Source organism: Amblyomma maculatum, chromosome 3 (genome assembly GCF_055883805.1).
Source record: "Amblyomma maculatum isolate TAMU_Amacu chromosome 3, ASM5588380v1, whole genome shotgun sequence".
Taxonomy (NCBI): Eukaryota; Metazoa; Arthropoda; class Arachnida; order Ixodida; family Ixodidae; genus Amblyomma; species Amblyomma maculatum.
Window position 1 is genome coordinate 50,062,976 of NC_139346.1, and position 15,017 is coordinate 50,077,992.

Sequence of the window (15,017 nt, forward strand, 5' to 3'; positions counted from 1 at the left end):
AGACTAACCAAAAGACCTCAATAAAGTTTTTTCACTCACTCACTCTTGCAAGCACCAACAGTGGCTTCAGCTTTGTCATCTCTCACTCTGTTTTTTCTATCGTCGTCCTCTTTCGTGGCATATACGTAACATTACCCCGCCACGAAAAGCACCGTCCCGGTGCGTACTATACCGGGGATTTACAGTTGGAGTGGTAGGGCTTCATGCGATCGACATAAACCATTTCGGAACGTGGCATATCGAGCTCTACGGCGTGGTTGCACAGGGGTGACCTCGTATGTCACAGAAGTGACTGGCCGTAAAACACGGTAGGCGCCTGTGTACCGCGTCAACAGCTTCTCACAGAGCCCAACTCTACGGGCGGGAGTCCAGAGCAAGCTCAGAAAGTTCAGAGAGTAGCGGGCATCGCGATGTCGAGAATCATGTGGCAGTTTTTAGGAGTTCTGGGAAGAAGCCAGTCAGCGGCGAGCAACAACACGGGTGACGTCAGCTCGGGATATGGTGTCACGAACATAGCAACCTGCATCAGCGGTATGAGGCAGTACACTGTCAAACGGAAGAGAGGGGTCACGGCCGAACAGAAGATAGAAGGGCGAGTAGCCCTTTGTATCATGATGGGAGGAATTATATGCAAATGTAACAAACGGTAATGTAATATCCCAGTTACGGGGATCAGCCGATACATACATTGACAGCATATCCGTGAGTGTGCGATTGAGGCGTTCGGTGAGGCCGTTCGTTGGTGAATGGTAAGCGGTGGTGAAGTAGTGCTTAATGGAGCAGGATTGGAGAATATCTTCGACTACTCGAGCAAGAAAGCAACGGCCGAGGTCAGTGAGCAGCTGGCTTGGAGCACCGTGTAGAAGGATAACGTCGTGGAGGAGAAACGCAGCCACGTCAGTGGCACAGCTGGTGGGTATCGCTCGTCTAATGGCATAGCGCGTAGTGTAGTCAGTAGCCACCGCAATCCATTTATTCACCGAAGCAGACAAAGGGAAAGGCCCGAGGAGATCAAGGCCAACTCGGTAAAATGGATCTATAGGAATTTCGATGGGCTGTAAGGATCCAGCAGCGTAGAAAGCCAACATAAGGTGTAGTAGTCGGTGATGACGGAGAACGCGCGGCCAAACAATTAAGGTCGAAATTTTGTAATGGCCCACACGAGGGCAAACACTCATGTTCTGTGATCGAATAATTCCGCTCAGCTGCTGGAAGGAGGCGACTGGCATAAGCAATGACGCGATTGCGGCCCATCTGCTGTTGGGCGAGAATGGCACCAAGACCGTGGTCACTGGTGTCGGTGCAAACCTCTGTTCGTGCTGAAGCGTTAAAGTGGGCCAGGACGGGCGGGTTGGTGTGGGCTGCGATGAGCGCAGAGAACGGTTGAGATTGTTCTTGGCCCCAGCAAAAGAGAATGTCGTTCTTCAGAAGCAGTGTGAGTGGACGAGCCGTGTTCGTAAAGTTAGGGACAACCCGCCGAAAATACCGGCAAGGTGTAGGAAATACACTTATAGCACGAATTTTGTCGGGGTCGGGTTGAAGGCCACGGGCGTCGACCAGGTGTCCGAGCACTTTGAGTTCACGTCGGCCGAAGCTACCCTTCTTTGAATTCAGCTGAAGGCCAGCTCTTCGCAAGACTCTAAGAATGGCATCAAGGCGGTGAAGATGGCTCGCGAAGGTCGAAGAAAAGACAGGCCTCATCGAGATAACATAAGCTCGTTGTCCTTTTGAAACCATGTAAAAGAGAGTCCATCATACGTTTGAATGTAGCGGGCGCATTAAACAGGCCAAAAGGCATCACCTTAAATTGGTACAGGCCATCGGGTGTGACGAAGGCGGTTATCTCTCGGTCCCGTTCGTCAACCGTGAACTGCCAATAACCGGAACAAAGATCAATCGAAGAGAAATACCTGGCACCGCGCAAGCAGTCGAGGGCATCATCTATCCTGGGAAGTGGGTAAACGTCCTTCTTTGTAACTTTGTTGAGGTGTTGGTAATCAACGCAGAACCTCCACGTATTGTCCTTCGTTTTAAAAAGCGCGACAAGAGACGCCCAAGGGCTGCTCAAAGGCTCTATAAGGTTTCTTGCCAACATCTCGTGCACTTCATTTTGTATGACGCAATGTTCAGAAATGGCGACTCGGTAAGGTGTTCTGTGAATTGGTCTGATGTCTCCAGTATCGATGCTATGAGTAACGAGCGGCGTTTGTCCCAAGGGTCGCTTACCAAAGTACAAAATGTCACGGTACGAAGTCAGAAGGCGCGTGAGTGCTTGAGAATGATCAGGACACAAGTCAGGAGCTACCATTCCGGATATGCGGGCCTCCGTAGGCGGGTACTGTGCAGTTCGTGTCGATACTTCAGTAGGAGTGTCAGGTAAAAGTGCAGACACATTAAAGTCAGACAGTGGGGTCAGTTGGCGAGACAGATGCCCTCAGGCAGAACTTGTACAGAAACGCTGAAGTTCAGGACGGGAATATAAGTGTTATTATTCTCTAAGTGGACGATATTGTGCGGGAAAGCTATTCGACGCTGCTGAGTCGCGTCGGTTACGGGGGAAACCACATAGTCACCACCAGGAATGCAGGGAAAAGGCGACATGAGCACATACACAGCGGCTTCAGGTGCAGGCGAGTAAATGCAGCGGAGCGAAGACGGAGCTTTGAAGTTTCATGCGCTTCTTCGTTAGTACAGAGCGGCAGGTCTAGATGAAGCAGTCAGAACAACAGTCAATAAGAGCGGAGCGTGCAGTTAAAACGGCGAGGCCTAATATAACATCTTGAGGGCAACTGGTGAGGACTGTAAATAACACAGGGATGTTGCTGCCGGCAGTGCTAATTCGTGCAGTACACATACCAATAACAGTAGCTGTGTTGCCATAGGCAACACGGATGGTAGGTGAGGTAGCGGGTGGGAGGACTTTCTTGAGGCGCCCGCGAAGCGAAGAACGGAGGACACAAATGTAGGCGCCAATGTCAATTAGTGCAGAAATTAGGACTCCATCCACCAGAATATCAATGATGTTACGTCTAGGTGCATGGGTTAGTACCGATTTGGCAGTCCGGGTCGGTAATGCAGCGTCACTCCAGGGCGCTGTATTCGCTAGTTTCCCGAGTAGGTGCCGGCGTGTGATGGGGAGGAGTTGCGGCGAAATACCGGTGAACGGGATCGACGAGCGTGGGGAGATGGAAATTGACTGGATCGACCAGCAGTTGTGAGACTTTCAGTACAAGGTTCATCCGGCTGAGGAGGCAGGTGTCCAGGGCCATCATGGGCGGGGCGGGGCTCGACTGGTTGGGCAACAAAACTTCGAGGTCCATAATAATACCGACGGTAAGCGTTGTAATAGGAGCGAGGGGTAGGGAAAGTACGATTACGGCAATAACGCGAAATGTCGCCGCCTCGACAGCAAATAAAACAGATTGGCCTGTCGTCTGGGGTGCGCCACTCTGCAGGACTAGGACCAACGTAGCGACGCGGGGAGGTTGGGCTGGTGCTTGTAGCAGCTACTAAAGAAACAGGATGCAATGGGTGGCGGGGGCGGCGCGGGGCTGGAGGAGAGGCCGATGTTTGCAAGTTCCTGACGGACAAAGGATTGTATCATTGCCACGGTGTCGGGCAGCGCAGGCGGAAGTGGTGCAGGAGTTAGGGCCTCGAGTTCTCTCCGGGCAATCCGAGTGATGATCACGAGTCGTGGGATGGTAGGGCTGGTGCAAAGTGGCCAGGTCATCGCAGAATGAAGTAGCCGGCATGTTTGGAAGATGCTCAAAGCGATGCACGAGACGTCTTTGTTTTGTCTGCTCGAATTTTCTGCATACTTCAAGCACCGAGTCGACAGTGGAGCAGTCCGTGCAGAACAAGATGTGGGCCGCATCATCTGTGACACCCTTGAGGATATGCCATACAATTTCAATTTCCCGCATGGAGCTGCGGACTTTCCGACACAACGCAAGCCCGTCCTGATTGTAGGAAAGGTAGGACTCCGTGGGGGATTGTACACGAGAAGAGAGTTCCGTTTTTGGCAGCCAGAGCCCGCCCAGTGGGCTTCCCGAATAAGTCCTGAAACTTTTTCTTGCAGATGTCCCAATTAACGAGCTCTTGTTCGTGATTGTGGAACCATATTCGAGCTGTTCCCGCCAAATAGAAGATGATGCTAGCGAGCATGATGATTGCGTCCCAGTGGTTGTTCCTACTGCAGCGCTCATACTCATCTAGTCAGTTGTCCACGTCTGGGTGGTCGTCACCATTAAAGATGGGAGGGTGGCCAACTTCCGTGAGTATTACTGGCTGAGGCGATGTTTCCGCGATAGTAGGGGCTGTCTCGGAGGTAATTGTGGATGTTTTTGATGTTGTTGTGATGCCAGTTAGATGACGGCCGCTGCACAAATCCAGCTGTTGGCATCGTAAATGGGTTAATCTGTGCGAACAGGGATCTTGATTCACCTCCACCAAGATGATACGAGGCAGAAGGCTAGTTTGGGAAACCTATCACAGCTGATCACAGACGTAAATGTTGATGCAAGCGCCAGCCGTGGCTTCAGCTTCAACGTCTCTGTGTTTTTTCCATCGTCGTCCTCTTCCGTGGGATATACGTAACAATATATATATATATATATATATATATATATATATATATATATATATATATATATATATATAGGGAGGGGTTTAAAGCTCGAATTGATCCAGTAGGGCATAAATGTAAAGGAAATGACACACGGTAGAAAAACAGCAAACGTTAATCCGACGTTTCAGCGGGGGCCGGCCGAAACTTCGGATTAAAGTTTACTGTTTTCCTGCCGCTTGTTATCTCCTTTACGTTGACATACATATATACCTTGTCTGGTGGAGGTGAGGTCTGATGTTCCGTATCACTCCGCTAAGCAGGAGTACTGGTCGTATATTCGAGGAAACGCCTGTTCACCGCACCAGCCGCAGGCAACGAGGCCTACCACCTGAGTTTTCCCCGTCGACCATTACTACCGGCCGCCACGAAGTCGTCGCAATGCCTGGAGCGACCGCTACCTACTTGCCGTTTCAGAACCCCCGCGTCCCAAATACCTTTCACGGGGACACCTATGAAGACGTCGACGACTGGTTGCAGCACTACGCAAGGGTAGCTACTTTCAACCTCTGGGACGACGCCGCCCGGCTTCGCAGCGTCTACTTCAGCCTTGAGGATGGCGCTCGGACATGATTCGAGAACCATGAAGAGCAGCTGTCTTCCAGGAGTGAGTTCAAGCGTCATCTTGCGGCTACTTACGGTAGCTCAGATCGCCGCGAACGGGCTAAACGCGCTCTCCAATCTCGGGTTCAAATGTCTAACGAAATCGTCGCGGCGTATATCGAAGACATGGCACGCCTCTTCAAGCGGGCAGACCCTACGATGTCTGAGGACAAAAAGCTGCGCTACCTCATGCGTGGCGTCAAAGAGCAGCTTTTTGCTGGCCTGGTGCGCAGCCCACCGAAAACTGTCGCAGAATGTCTTGCGGAAATATCCATGATAGAAAAAGTGCTTCAGCAGCGAGCTTCGGCAGAGCATCGTACCGTCCGCGCCACCTCCGTCTCTGCCGAGTTACCATCGCATGGCATGGACACATCGGCGCTACGGGAGCTCGTACGTTCGATTGTGCGCGACGAACTCAGGCTGCTGTAGGGCGCACCTCAACCAGCTTCTATCTCTATTGCGAGCGTTGTCCGCGACGAAGTGCAGCAAGCGCTTCGGCCTCCGTTTCCAAGCGGTGAACCTCACCCTGCTCCACCTTTTACGCCACCTGAGTGTCACCGCCCCACATACGCCGAGATACTACAATACTCTGCGCCACAGTCGCCGACCTTCATTCCTGCTAACGTAGCTGTACCGCCAACACCAGCCCCTGTGTTCCAGTACATAACGGATTCCCGACCGTCTACACGGAAAGCAGACGAGTGGCGTACGCACGACCAACGGCCGTTATGCTTTCACTGCGGTGAACCGGGTCATGTCTATTGGCGCTATCCCTACCGATTCTCCGCGGCCTCGCTACGGCGAACGGCCCCGAGCCGTTAAAAACTTCGTCAATGACCAGCGCCGTGGTGTTCCGTCTCGTCTGCGGCAATCTCGATCACCTTCGCCCGGGACTCGCCCTTCGCCATCTGCTGCGAGGTCCTCATGGGCAGCGCAGGGCCCATCGCCCAACCCCCGGCGGGAAAACAAACCAACCAGCGACCTTCGGGGACAGGCTCGCTGGACATCGCTTCGCGGGAGACCCCCCCCCCCCCCCCATCGACGCGGACACGGAATGACTACGCGTCGACATTGGAAACGTCCGCGGTTGCCGATTATAACGCTGCCTCGATGCCACCACGACGCACCCTCAACGACTTCGAATTGCCGGTGGAACCGACGACGTACCAAAGCACGCGCAACCACGACGAATTGCCGGTGAAACAGACGACGCAACAACGCACCCGCAACAACGACGAATTGCCGATGAAACAGATGACGCGACAACGCACCCGCGACGACGACGAATTGCCGGTAGAACAGACGCCGCGACAACGCACCTGGAACAACGACCTATTGCAGGTGAAGCGTACCGCGTACACCGACGCAGAGCACTCAAACACTCAGAAGCCTGATATTCGCGAGCAGCTTTTGTTGTACATACCTGTAATACTGGATGGTCGCGATGTTCGAGCTTTGTTGGATACTGACGCTGATTATTCTATTTGAGCAGCCAGTCAGCCGCAATTCTCAAGAAGGCTTTGACTCCGTGGGCTGGCACACACGTTCGCACTGCGGGTGGTCATCTGGTTACGCCTCTAGACATGTGTACGGTCAGGGTCCAAATTCAAGAGTCGACATTTGGGGTAAGCTGCTCACGTGATCTAATTTTGAGCGTAGAGTTTCTTCGTGAATATGGCGCAATTATTGACCTCCGGGATTTTGAGGTCTCGTTTTCTACAGAGAAAGCAGTGGCCCTCAGCAGTACACAGCGACCACTCAATGTGCTTCGAGTTTATGCGGACAGTGTCACGCTGCCACCCCAGAACCAGCACCTTCGTTAATGTCAAATGCAATGCACTTCACGATGGTGACGCAATAGCCGAAACTAACGTCCCGTTACTGTTGACGCAGGGAGTCTGCGTGGCTCAAAGTTTGACCTATCTTCATTGTGGTCAGTCCAAGGTACTTGTTACCAATGTTTCGCCCGAGTATCGACACCATTTTCGTAACACTTCCGCAGCTTTCGCGGAATGCATATCTGAAGTCTCCGAGTGCTTGTCCACAGAAACCGTGCCACCGCCCACATCCATCGACAACCTCGATATTAGCTCAGAGCTATCGGTCAGCCAGCGTGAACAGCTGTTTTCATTGTTACTCGACTTCAGAGAGTTTTTCATTGTTGTCCAAAGAGCATCAGACTCCCATCGCCAAGCACCAGATCGTGACGTTCGATGAGGTGCGCCCAATACACCAGCACCCTTACCGCGTCTTTCGCTCCGAGCGCCGCCTGTCAATATAAAACGCGGAGTTAAAAGTACTGGGGTGCTATATGTAATGTTTAAGTGCAAAAATGCTTCCTACTGGTTTTTTGTTTCATTTCGACGTTTCGACTAGAAGCTGGCCTTCATCAGAAGTATGATTGTAAACGATTCGGGTAGGGTTTAAAGGCGAAGAGCGGAAAAAGAAATTGGTGGCGGAGAGGGAAAGGAGAAAAGAGGGCTCAACAGGCGGGAAGTACAATGGTATTGTAGGAGTGGTTGCGCTAAAAAGAATAACATAAATAGAATGTGCAGGTGGTATGTGGGATGGGAAGAAAAAGAAGTCTATAAAAGAAAGACGGCACATAGGAGGAAGCACAGTAATAGGTGGACCTCAGACGGTGAAAGCAGGAGCTGAGTGGCCTTCATGGTGTGTGTGGTGGGGTAGGCTTACATTTATTCGGGCTACTGGTCAACACTGGCAGACGCCCGCAAAAATGAAGTGAGCTTGACTTGGCAGTTTGGGTTAGTAGAAATTGCCAGAGTTAGAGTTGTAATGCATTGTTTTGAGCGAGGAATTTCGGGGGTATTTGAAAAAGGTAGTGGAGCAGGAATACCAAGGCTGACATTTGTTCCGGCCTGTAGGACATTAAATTTAAAAATAAAGTACGACTATCCTTTTTTCACGTTCGTGGTTGCTATGGAAGCCGCTCTGGAGCAGGATAACCTGGAGTTTGTTTAATTCGTGACTTTTTTGTTGAAGGTGCTTGGTCAGTGGAAGTTGGGGGAGAGATTTAGTGGGCTCGAGATGGTTGTTGAATAAACTTGGAAGGGGTTCTCGGCCTCTCTGATATAATGCGATTCACACCCGCCATACTCGAGCATGTATACCATGTTCCTGGAGTCATAATTCAATTTTCCATGAATGGAGTTTTTAAAGTCAGTGTGTGTTCATTGCCGTCGTTGTCAGCATGTGTTTACAAACTTGGCGTCGATTATTTCCGTGCGGCAAGCAATCCAGAGAATTTGCATTATCGACAACAGAGTGGATTACACAGCTTTGTAAATTTTTGTTCGTCTGTACGTTAACCGCGGAACCAGAGGGTTTTTTGCGAAAGTTAAGATCAGATTTGAGTGGTATTTATTCTGTGTGGCCGGCTGGCCTTCTCCAAATGTTCCACTCCGTTAAAAAAAATTCCGCTTTTCGAGTGGCATCATTGATAATAGAGGGCGGATAGTGCTGGTGTTTCAGAACCTCCCGCATGCGGTTGCAATTTTCCGCAAAAACTTCCGAGCTTGAGCAGTTTCGTTTGAACCTTATTGCCTGAGAGTGAGGAATTGATGTTTTACAGTGGCGCGAGAGGCAGCTATTGAATGGAAGGTATTTTTGCTGTCCGTGAGTTTCCTGTAGACCATTGTGATTTGTGCACCCGGGCTCAATTTGAATTAAAAATTCTAGGAAGTTAATTTCAGCGGGCGAGTAGGTATAGGTAAATGAGATGATGGGACGTATGCGGTTGAATGAGACAATGCATTGGAAGAGTTCGTGCTCGTTTTTTGTCCATATGATAAATACATCATCCAGAACGCGTTTATAAAAAGCCGGATTTTTTTAATATGAGCGTAGTTGTTGAAATCGAAGGAAATTGAGTTTTTGACTAAGCTTAGCCAGTGACGCGATGGTGGGTGGGCTAGGGGAGTTTGGGGATTTGTGTTTTAATATAATGTGACCAGAGCTTCCATCCCGTCCTCATCCGGAATGTTCGTTTAAAGGGAAACCCCGCCAAGAGTCACTAAAAGGGCTCCTTTGAGGACAGTAAATTTAGATAATTATATTAGAAAGGGCTTTGCGTCGCATATGTATGATGTGTGTTTGGGAGGGATATGTTTGACGAGGGAATCGATGTAGTTAGATATTGGTTCTGTGAGCGTCCCAATGCTACATACGATTGGTCGGCCCGGATGAGTTCCTTAGTGCACTTTTGGGAGCATGTAGAAACGCCCTGGGGACAGGATCTATTGCCTCTAGTGCCTTACTTACTCGCGGTAGTTTTTCCCCTATCTCGGTGAGCTGCTTTAGTGTTTGTGTTGTAATTTCCTGGCGTTCGGCCGTGAGATCTGATGAAAGTAATTTATAGAAATTTGAGTTGTTGAGTTGGCGATAGTCTGTTTAATGTATTCGTATTTGTTTAAAATTAATTGATCCCCTCCTTTATCACCAGTTTATACGACGATATCCGTTCACTGGCTAAGGGTGCTAAGGCGATAAGTTCTTTGAAATGTTTAACATTCCGGGTTGGTATATCTCGAAAGCGCGACGGATATTCCGCTTTACAGCTTTTATGTACAGGTCCTGATGCCTTGCTCTTCACTATATATATATACATATATAAAAAAAGTTATATATATATATATATATATATATATATACTACTCACGCCACTACCCCATTCGCAATTCTACCTTGAAGAAGGACGACCCACCGTCCGAAACTGTTGGAATAAAATAGATAATCGGGAAAGTTGTGTGACATCCTGTTTATATATATATATTGCCGTTTAAACTTCAAAACAGTATTTGTTGGTTTTTAACAGCCGCTGGCATGGGGCCTTATCACTGAGATTCTGGCACGCGTATTAAATATGTATTCTTTATTTTTTAATGCTCAGTGTTAGAAGACGCACCTTTATCAGTTTTATTGCCGCGCAAGATGCGCCGGGATCTGTCTCGATGATTCCGACCAGTTGCGTATGTTTCTACAATGTTTCAGGTTGTGCTAGAAACAGTTAGCGACGTTATCTAGATGGTTCGAAGCAGCCTTTAAATTGAGCGTGGACGAGTGTGGCGGTCATTTTTAGATCGACGATCGGCGAGAACGTTTGTTGCTATCACCGCAGCCAAGTTGCTTAGTTCTTTTGCGGGCGTAAGTCCGCCCAGTAAAGAGTTTCTTCCTTCCCTCCAAGACTCTTCATTTGTGTCATCGACGTTGTCACCACCACGTGGCATCTGGTGGAGGTGCTGCCCTTCGAGTCCCGGTTTACCCCTTCAAGCCAAGGCACCAGTTCTGTTCCTGTCATCCTGAACGATCAGCCAGCAGGCCACCAAACCAGTCGCCGACTTCAAGGGTTCCAACCCAACACTGTCTGCTACCGGACCCCGTTCGATCTCGGAAAGCATCAACGCTAACAATAGACCAGCCTACCGAACCGGCTGTTTTTGTCCAACCCCGTGAGCCCTTCTTGCTTGCATGGGCTAACGATGAGGATGCGGTAGGCTGGCCTGAACTCATTGCAACTTTCAACGCCTGGAACGACGAAATTAATCTCCGGCAAGTCTACTTTTTTCTTGAAGGATCTGCCCGATAATGGTTCGAAAATTACGGGGCAGCTTTGAATGATTGGGAGATTTTTGAAACTGAATTTTTGAAGGCCTTGGCAAGTGTCATCTGCAAGGAACTAGCCCAAGCCCTACTTGATTCAAGACTTCAGCTCCCAAATGAGCCTGTCCTGGTTTACATTGAGGAGATGAAGCACCTCTTTCGCTGCGGCAGCCCTAACATGACCGGAGATGACAGAGTGAAATGTTTAATGCGAGGCGTTAAGGAGTCTTTTTTTGCAGGGCTTGTCCTGTCCTGGTTTACTTTGAGGAAATGAAGCACCTCTTTCGCGGCGCCGGCCCTAACATGACCGGAGATGAGAGAGCGAAATGTTTAATGCGAGGCGTTTGGAGTCTCTTTTTGCAGGGCTTGTCAAAGATCCACCAAAAACCGTGGCGGAATTTCAAACCGAAATGTCTACCATCTATAATACATTGGACCCCCGGATGTGACACTACGAACCACCAATCCAGACCGACTACTCAAGCCACTACCCCAGCGCATCTGCGAGCAGAGAGAACCTTCGGGACCTCATTCTGGAGATCGTGCGAAGAAGCTCCGCCGAATGCTTCCATCAGCCCAACGACCCCAGGTGGGGACGCTCGCGGACGTCGTCCGTGAAAAATTCAAGCAGGCGCTGGGCGTTCCTCAAGCGACGGCTGCGACTTTTCCAGCGCAGAGGCAACAGCGATGAACTACGCTTCTGCATAACGTCGCCCTGCGCCCCGACGTGATCACTTTTCAAGCCCTCGCCGCTACCGTCCTGTTCCTGAAAGCCGCCCTCGGCCCGCGCCCGCAAAGCCGACTAGTGACCTCCTAGCCACCGGAAGTGCGATACCTGTAGGACTGCGAACAAACGGCCATTGTGATTCCACTGTGGTGGTGCCGGCCACGTACTGCGCCACAGGGTTTACCGACGAATCGGTTTCCGCGGATACGCAGTCGACGCTCCACGAACACGCCCAGGTGAACGACCGCAAGAAATCGACAACTCTCTGCGCAGCGGTGAAAGTTTGTCACCAAGCCGTTAATTTAGGTCCCCATCGCCGTACAGGGCCCGCTATACATCGCCAGGTCGTAATTACGATGAGAGTGTGCGCGGAAAGTCTGCAAGCCAGTGGAGGGCAAACGAAATAGAACAACCTTTGGAGGTGAGGTTGCTTCACAGCGAAGACACGAAGATCCTCCGCCGCCGACGACGAGTGACGACGACGCAGCCATTAAATTGCCGCAACACAAGACGACAACATCGACGAGATCACGACTAGACTTAAAGGTGACATCGCTGCCCTACCAAGTGACGACAGTGTGTCCCGGCCACGACCTCAGCACGAGACGAATCAGAAATCGGACACCAAAGCCAACGTGTAATACAAGGGCGCGAACAAGCGACCTTGAGGTTGGTCTCGACGGGCACCCATAACTTTCCTAGTACACACCGGAGCTGACTAATCAGTCATCAGTGGACCGTTTGCCTCAAAGCTCAAGAAATTAACGACTGCTTGGGATGGCTAGCTAATCCACACCGCTGGTGGTAACATTATCACATGGTCCTGGCGATGCACCGCAATGGTGACAGTGAATGGACGCATTTACCTTACGAGCTTCGTGGTCTTGCAGCAGTGTTCCCGCGACGCGATTTTAGGCGTGGACGTTTTAAATAATCATAGGGCTATCATCGACGTGCGATCTAAGCCCATCAAGCTCGCTGCAGACAAAGCCATTCCTGCTACGACAACGTCGACGCAACACGTGCTCTACACGTCCTCGACGCAGAATTGACGGTGCCGCTCGAGCGCCGCCCACCGTCGCCTCCTGTCCTGGGCAACTCTGATAAAAACGCCGCGTCCGAAATTCACACCGACGAAAGCAGTCTGGGCTTAGGCGCTGTTCTCCTTCTATAGTGTGCCGGTGAGGAGAAAGTTATCGCCTACGCTAGCCGTTCCCTGTCGAAAGCTGAATCCAATTATTCGACAACGGAGAATGAATGTCTTGCCATCATTTGGGCCACATCAAAACTTTGGCCATATTTGTACGGAGGACTATTCAGGGTTATGAGCGATCACCATGCTTCCTGCTGGCTCGCCAGTTAAGATCCCTCCGACCGCCTTGCTCGATGGAGCCTGCATCTTCAAGAATTCAACATCAGAGCCGTCTACAGGTCCAGCCGCAAGCACTCCGATGCCGACTGCTTGTTACGAGCTCTCGTTGATGCGCTGTCTAAATAAGACGACGAAGGCGCCTTTTGGGACGATAAGCGCCAGCAGTTTCGGAGAACTGCGAGGCGTCCCTCAGCTGAAAACGCTAGCCGATTGCTTAGAAGGAAAGACTGCTTCCCGTCCCGCTGCGTTCAAGCGTCAGCTGTCCTCCTTCGAGTAAGAAAATGACGTCCTTGTGAAGAACCTTGCATCCAACAGGACAGCACACCTTCTTATGCCTATAAACCTCAGAGACGAAATTTTGCATGCGTGTCACGAAGAGCCAATCGCAGAACATCTCGGCCTTGCACGCACATGGCATTTATTCCGGGAGGAGTATTATTGACCACGATTAGCTGCCGATGTCTCCCATGACGTCCACGTGCCGTGAGTGCCAGCAACGCAAGACACCTCCAACGAGTCCTGCCGGTCCATCTGAACCCGATATCACCCCCAACTAAGCCTTTTCAACAAATAGGAATGTACCTACTCAGACCTTTCCCGACTACATCTACTGGAAACAAGTGGATCATCGTTGCTACTGATTACAGGACCCGTTACGCCGAAGAAAAAAACCTGCCTAACGGTTCAGCCGTGGAACTAGCCAAGGTTTTCGTCAACCAAATCCTCCTACGACACGGCGCCCCAGAAGTTCACATCACGGACAGGGGAACGGAGTTTACGGAAGAGCTTACGCAAGCCATCCTGGAGTACAGTCATAAAAGCCATCGACGAACTGCGTACCATCCCCAGACCAATGGTCTTACGGAGCGCCTGAGCAAAATGATTGCGGACATAATAGCCTGTAAGTCGACGCTAAACACAAGACCTGCGACGCCATCTTGCCGTACATGATTTTTGCATATAACACGGCAGTCCAGGAGACGACCAGAATGCCCCCTTCAAGCTTGTGTACTGCAGGGAGCCCATGACGACGCTCGACGCAATGCTGCCGCACGTAACCAACAAGGACAACCTTGACACCGCCACCTACCTGCAGCGTGCAGAGGAAGCCAGACGACACGCACGGCTGCGTATTAAAGACCAACAGCGCACCGACAGTCAACAATAAAACTTACGATGACGACACGCAGAGTACAAATCAGTGGGTCAGACCAAGTGTGGGTTTGGACACCAGTTCGCCGTCGCTTACTAAGTGAAAAGTTGTTCAGTCGATACTTTTAGCAGCACAAAATCATTCGTTGAGTCAGAGCACTGGACTATGAAGCCATTCCAGACGGAACGTCAGCATCACAACGGCAACGCGCACGCCCACAAATCGTACATGTTGTACGTCTGCAGCCATATTACGCGCTTTAAAGAATCTGTGGTGTTTTTACTTTGTAGTGTTTATGTTTAAGTTGCTTTGTTTTCGGACATCGAGGGGATGTTTTTAGTGCATCGCACTACTAACCGCAATCACGGATTTCGCTGGGGTCTATCCGAAGCCGCTCACTCTCTCTCTCTCTCTTCGGGAACTTGAAGCGGAGAAAGAGAAGGTGGCTACGCGCGCGTCTCAGCATTAAGGAGGTGGATCAGCCGCGGGGCTGTAGTAGAAGCTTTTCTCTTTCTGTGTCCATCCATCTCTCCGTGAAGTTGACAGGAGGAAGGGAAAGTGGCGACGCCTATATCCCGTGATCTAACACTGAGGGGGCAGAGCGACAGCATGATGCACCCAGTTAGAGAGTAAGACAGTGAGAGAGGGGCGTGTCAGTTGCGGACGTGGCGGCCGTCCCAGGGCAGCGTTGCACAAGCGTGTGTGCGCTTGCTTCGCGTCGCAATGGACGAAGCCGGTCCATCTGGCATTGCGGCGCAGGTTCGCCGGGCTCGACGTGCTGAAGCACAACGATTACGAAGGCAGCAGGAACGTCAGTCTACTGAATCTGGTGTTGCAGCTAAACGGTGCAAGAATTTAGAAGCGCAAAGAACGAGGAAACGTGCCGAGCGTGCTCACGAAACGGCTTAAGACACTGAGC

The 15,017-nt window shown here is 50.8% G+C and overlaps 1 protein-coding gene across 1 annotated transcript in view; it reads left to right on the forward strand.

Moving 5' to 3' along the window:
* The window catches only part of LOC146194724 (uncharacterized), a 233,092-nt gene that overhangs the window by 206,018 nt on the left and 12,057 nt on the right, over positions 1-15,017 (forward strand). The window lies entirely within an intron of this gene.